General features: G+C 46.1%; 1 non-coding gene across 1 annotated transcript; it reads right to left on the reverse strand.

Moving 5' to 3' along the window:
* Positions 1 to 1,532: 1,532 nt before the first annotated feature.
* Positions 1,533 to 1,605, reverse strand: TRNAM-CAU. The gene has a single exon. It is a non-coding gene; the product is annotated as a tRNA-Met (tRNA).
* Positions 1,606 to 5,643: the final 4,038 nt, after the last annotated feature.

The following is a 5,643-nucleotide window of genomic DNA, read 5'->3' on the forward strand; positions in this document are numbered from 1 at the left end:
CCTCCCTAATCAACTTGTACCTACCCCAATGTCTAGAACAGTGTTTGACACCTAGTAAGCACTTAAAAAATACCATAAAAAAGGCCCAGTATTGCTCCTCTGGCCTGCTGAGTGCTCTTAGTCAAGTCATTTAGCTTCTCTGGGACTATGTTTCCTCCTCTGACAAATGGGAATAAGATACCTGCTCTCCCCCGCTCTTAGGCTGTGAATGCCTTGATGGGTGGCAGGAACTGAATCCAATCTGATTATCTTGTCCCTACCCAGCACTCGGTACGGTGCTTGGCACAGAGTGAGCACTGAGTAAATACCAAAATGAACTAAGGACTCAGACGATGGTCAGAGATTGGAATTTTGTGCCAATTGGAGTGAAAAATGCTCCCCATGACCTTTGACTGAACTCCGGTTCCCCGTCAAGCCTCATGGAAACCGCTCTGCTCAACAACATCCCCGTGGCTGAGGTCCTGAGGTCCAGCCACGAAGCTTGTGGGTTTTACCTGCCACTTGGGCTAATGAAAACCAAAGGGTCGGAAAGAGAGAAAAAGACAAGTAAGCACAAAAGCACTGGGTGATTTTGCACTTTGGCAGGTGTATATAGATGTGCGCTGCCGCTAGGAACCGTGAAAAGACCCTTAACAATGAATTTACCGAGAATTCATGCTATCGGCTCAGTTCTCCACTTCAATAATCTTAGCTAACAGAAACTGGGAGTCGGTTTCATTTTTATTTCAAGTCAATTTCACGTTCCGATTCTCACGTATGAGAAATAATATCGTTCCTCATTGATTTTTCGGGCAATAATCTTTCGAGTGTGCGGTTTGTGTATCCAGAGTACATCGCCCCTTTCAACCATGAATCGTGACGCTCTTTGCAGCAACAAAGGGCGCAACCACATGCCTCTGGGGGGTCGTAGGACTGTTTGGGTGGAACTAGGCCTTTCAGCGTGACCCTGGCCATGGTGACTGGGTTTAGTTCTGCAATTTCCCCCTTTTGACAGTTGAGTTCCATTCGTTGCCCTGTAGCTGGAGCCTGAAGGTTAGAGGGTAAGGTCACGGCCATGGGCCAGGGCTCCTTCAGCTACTCTCCTACTACAACCCAGCCCGCACACTTCACTCCTCTAATGCTAACCTTTTCACTATACCTCGACCCCGTCTGTCTCACTGCCAACCTCTTGCCCACCTCCTGCCTCTGGACTAGAATGCCCTCCCTCATATCCCACAGATAATTACTCCCCCGCTAAATTCAAAGCCCTCCTGAAGGCACATCTCCTCCAAGAGGGCTTCCTAAACCCTCTTTTCCACTTCTTTAGTTCCCTTCTGCATCACCTTTGTCTTTTGCCCTTTATTCACCCCGCTCCCAGCTCCACAGCACTTATGTACATATCTGTAATTTATTTATTCAATAGTATTTATTGAGTGCTTACTATGTGCAGAGTACTGTACTAAGCGCCTGGAATGAACAATTCGGCAACAGATAGAGACAATCCTTGCCCATTGACGGGCTTACAGTCCAATCGGGAGAAAATACTGGCTGGCAGGCCCTAGTGAGATTCGAACTCACGACCTCTGGTTTATGAGACCAGTGCTCTTACCCCTGAGCTATAGAGCCCCATAATGAGACCCCATGTCTCCCCCTCTAGATTGTAACTTTGTGGACAGGGGATGTGTTTGTTATATTGTTATATTGTTGTACCATACTCTCCCAAGCCTTTAGTACAGTGCTCTGCACACAGTAAGTGTTCGATAAATACGATTGATTGACCAACTGACTGACTTCAGGTCAGTAAACTCACAAGGGAGGACCTGGGCTCAAATGTCCAGTGTTGTGTCCCATCCCATTTATGTGCTCCTCCCCAGGAAATCATCCGGCATAGGCAGTGACCTGGGCCAAACTCAGGAAGTTTTCCTTTCAGGAAGTCTTTCTTTCAGGAAGAATTGTAATAATTTTTTAAATGGCATTTTTGAAGTGTTTGGCACCTGGGTAGATATAAGGCTATTGGTCAATCAGTCGATCAGTGGTATTTATTGAGCACCTACTGTGGACACAGCTCTACACTAAACACTTACAGTACAATAGAATTGATAGACCCGATCCCCACCCTAAAGGTTCTTTCATTAAATCGGGTGCAGTTCCCGTCTCACACAGGGATCACGATCTACCTATTCCATGTTTTACAGATGAGGAATCAGGCCAGAGAGGTCAAGTGATTTGCCCACGATCACACAGCAAGCCAGGGGAAGCATCATTCCTCTAGACTGTTAGCTTACTGAGGGCTTACCATGTGTCTACCAACTCTGATATAGTGTACTCTCCCAAGCACTCAGTACAGTGCTCTGCACACAGTATGTGTTCAGTAAATACTATTGATTGATTGGTGGATTGATAGAATTGGGCAGATCCAAGGACAATAAGAGCTGCTGGGCCTCATGGGCTATGAACGCCAGACCCAGCCATCGTGTGGTAGGACTAAGGAAGCTGAACTGAAACAATAGCAGAAAATTGGAAGGTTGTGAAAGAAACTCCTGACTGAGGAAAATCTGTTCTGTTCCAGTTTGCTTCACAGAATCACCTAATCATGAAAGATTCACTCCACTTGCTTGAAATTTCTTAAGTTCTGCAATTTCTCATTGCCAGCTTGAGTCTTCTTCATTCCAAACCTCACCCCGTTTAGAAGGACCACTGGTGGGTAGATTTGCAATGATGAATCAAGCAATAATATTAATTGAGTATTTTCTCTCTATAGAGCACTACACTAAGCATTTGGGAGAGTATATTTGTATCTGTATAGAAAGCTGAATACAAAATTGGTCTTAGGAAAATAAGGTTCTTGTGCTCTGCCAGTCAAAACTGATTGTTTTTGACGGAAGAGACAAAAGAAAAGGGCCCTTCCTCAACTTCTCCCATTAGAAACAAAGCTTGGTTGAGAAAGGAACCAGTTTTCAAGCGAAGCTGAAAGTAGATTCAGATTTCACTGACTTCAGAGAGACACTGAAATCCCTGGACATCAGAGTTTGGAATGACTTCTGTCTGTCCAGGGATCCCAAGGAGAAAGCTAAGAGTATTGAGATGGTGAAAACTGGGCCAGGCAAAAGGGGACTCAACTACAGAGAGTCCCTTAGAGGTGGGTGGAGTGCCACCCCATCCCTGCCCACGAGAATACCCTTCCCAAGGGCACTCTCACCCAAGGCAAAGGAAGTTCAGTTATGAAAGAGAGAAGGAGGGAGCGCGAGCGCAGCAGTGCATCCTAAAGTGGATGGATCATTATCATCGTCATCATCAGTGGTATGTAGTAGGTGCTTATTGTGTGCGGAGCACTGGACGAAGCGCTTGGGAGAGTATAATATAACGGAGTTGGCAGACACATTCCTTGCTCACAGTGAGCTCAGGGGAGACGGACGTTAATATAAATAATTTATAATATATAATCTATAGATATGTACATAATGCTGTGAGGCAGATATGCAGGAAAGAGGAAGCAGAAGTGAAAAGAGAAGGGAGGAAAGAGCAAAGAGGGGAGGAGGGGGGAAGAGAGAAAGTGGAGGAAGAGGAAGAGGAAGAGGCATCTTCACCCTTCCAATAAGTAGTAATGGATTTATCCAGTATTTATTCTCCAAACTAGTATTTATTCAGTGCCTCCTGAAGGCTAAGCACAGGAGAAATTCAAAAGCAACACAGTACCTATTCCCTGCCCACAAGGAGCTTATGCTCCAGTGGAGAGATACTCTTTGGATTGATAGGTATTAGATTTGGATTAGAGAAACAGCATGGCCTAGTGGCAAGAACACAGGCTTGGGAGTCAGAGGGTGTGAGTTCTAATCCCAGCTCCACCACTTGTCTGCTGTGTGACCTTGGGCAAGTCACTTCACTTCTCTGGGCCTCAGTTCCCTCATCTGTAAAATGGGGATTCATTCATTCAGTCGTATTTACTGAGTGTTTACTCTGTGCAGAACACTGTACTAAGCGCTTGGAAAGTACAGTTCAGCAATAAAAAGAGACAATCCCTGCCCACACCAGGTTTACAGTCTAGAAGGGGGAAGGCAGACATCAAAACAAGCATCAATATAAATAAATAGAATTCTAGTTATATACATATATATATATACACACACAAGAGCTGTGGGGCAAGGGGGAAAGCAAAGAGAGTGAGTCGAGGTGACATGGAAGGGAGGGGGAGCCGAGGAAAAGGGGGGCTTAACCTGGGAAGGCTTCTTGGAGGAGGTGAGCCTTCAGTAGGGCTTTGACGGGGGTAGAGTGTTTGGTGGATTTGAGGAGGAAGGGCATTCCAGGCCAGAGGTAGGACGTGGGCCAGGGGTCGACAGCGGGAAAGACGAGAATGAGGCACAGTGAGAAGGTTAGCACCAGAGGAACAGTGTGTGCAGGCTGGAATGTAGAAGGAGAGAAGGGAAGTGAGGTAAGAAGGGGCAAGGTGATGGAGAGCTTTGAAGCCAATAGTGAGGAGTTTTTGTTTAATCCGGAGGTTGATAAGCAACCAATGGAGATTTTTGAGTGGGGTGACATGCCCAGAACGTTTCTGTAGAAAGATAATCGGGGCAACAGAGTGAAGTATGGACTGAAGTGGGGAGAGGCAGGAGGTTTGAAGGTCAGAAAAGAGAGTGATGCAGTAATCCCATCGGGACAGGATGAGTGATTGTACTAACATGGTAGAGGTTTAAATGGAGAGAAAAGGGTGGATCTTGGCGATGTTGTGAAGGTGAGACCGGCAGAATTTGGTGAGGGATTGAATTTGTGGGGTGCATGAGAGAGTGGAGCCAAGGATGACACCAAGGTTGTGGGCTTGTGAGATGGGAAGGATGGTAGTGCCATCCACAGTGACGGGAATGTCAGAGAGAGGACAGGCTTTGGGAGGAAAGATAAGGAGCTCTGTCTCAGATATGTTGAGTTTTAGGTGACAGGAGGACATCCAGGTATAGTAGATGTCCTGAAGGCAGAAGGAGATGCGAGCCTGAAGGGAGGGAGAAAGAACAGGGGAGGAGATATAGATTTGTGTGTCATCTGCATAAAGATGATAGTGAAGCCGTGGGAGCGAATGAGTTCACCAAGGGAGTGAATGTAGATGGGATTGATGGAATGGGGATTGAGACTGTGAGCCCCACGTGGGACAACCTGATTACCTTGTATCTACCCCAGTGCTTAGAACAGTGTTTGGGACATAGTAAGTGCATAACAAATACCATCATTATAATCATTACTGTAGGTGCCTCTAGAAGGAATTTGGGAAATGCCACAGCCACAGCCAGTTCATGGTCTGGGGAGGAAAGAACCCACACAGACTGAGGCTCAAGGGCATTCAATGCTTTCATCTTGGGAAGAATTATTTCTGTACTCAAAAACAGTCCCGTTGGATACGTGAAGATGCTTCCACTGAGAACTAATGCGGCTTTCGTGGGATTAAGGCCATGGCTGTGTTGAGTTAGGCTGGACTTTTATTAAGACTGTTTAAGCGATAAACAAGCTCCTCTCTCCCGCAGGCCGATGATGGTTTACGTTCATAGATTAATGAAGAGGAGAGACCTTTCCTCCCAGGCCTGATTTACCCCAGATAGCAGCAGTTGTAATAGGGAAGATATTAGGAAGAATGAAGTCCATTTCAGAGCCCCGTAAATTCTAAGAAACCCACTCTGGCAG

The sequence above is a fragment of the Ornithorhynchus anatinus genome, chromosome X3 (assembly GCF_004115215.2).
Source record: "Ornithorhynchus anatinus isolate Pmale09 chromosome X3, mOrnAna1.pri.v4, whole genome shotgun sequence".
Taxonomy (NCBI): Eukaryota; Metazoa; Chordata; class Mammalia; order Monotremata; family Ornithorhynchidae; genus Ornithorhynchus; species Ornithorhynchus anatinus.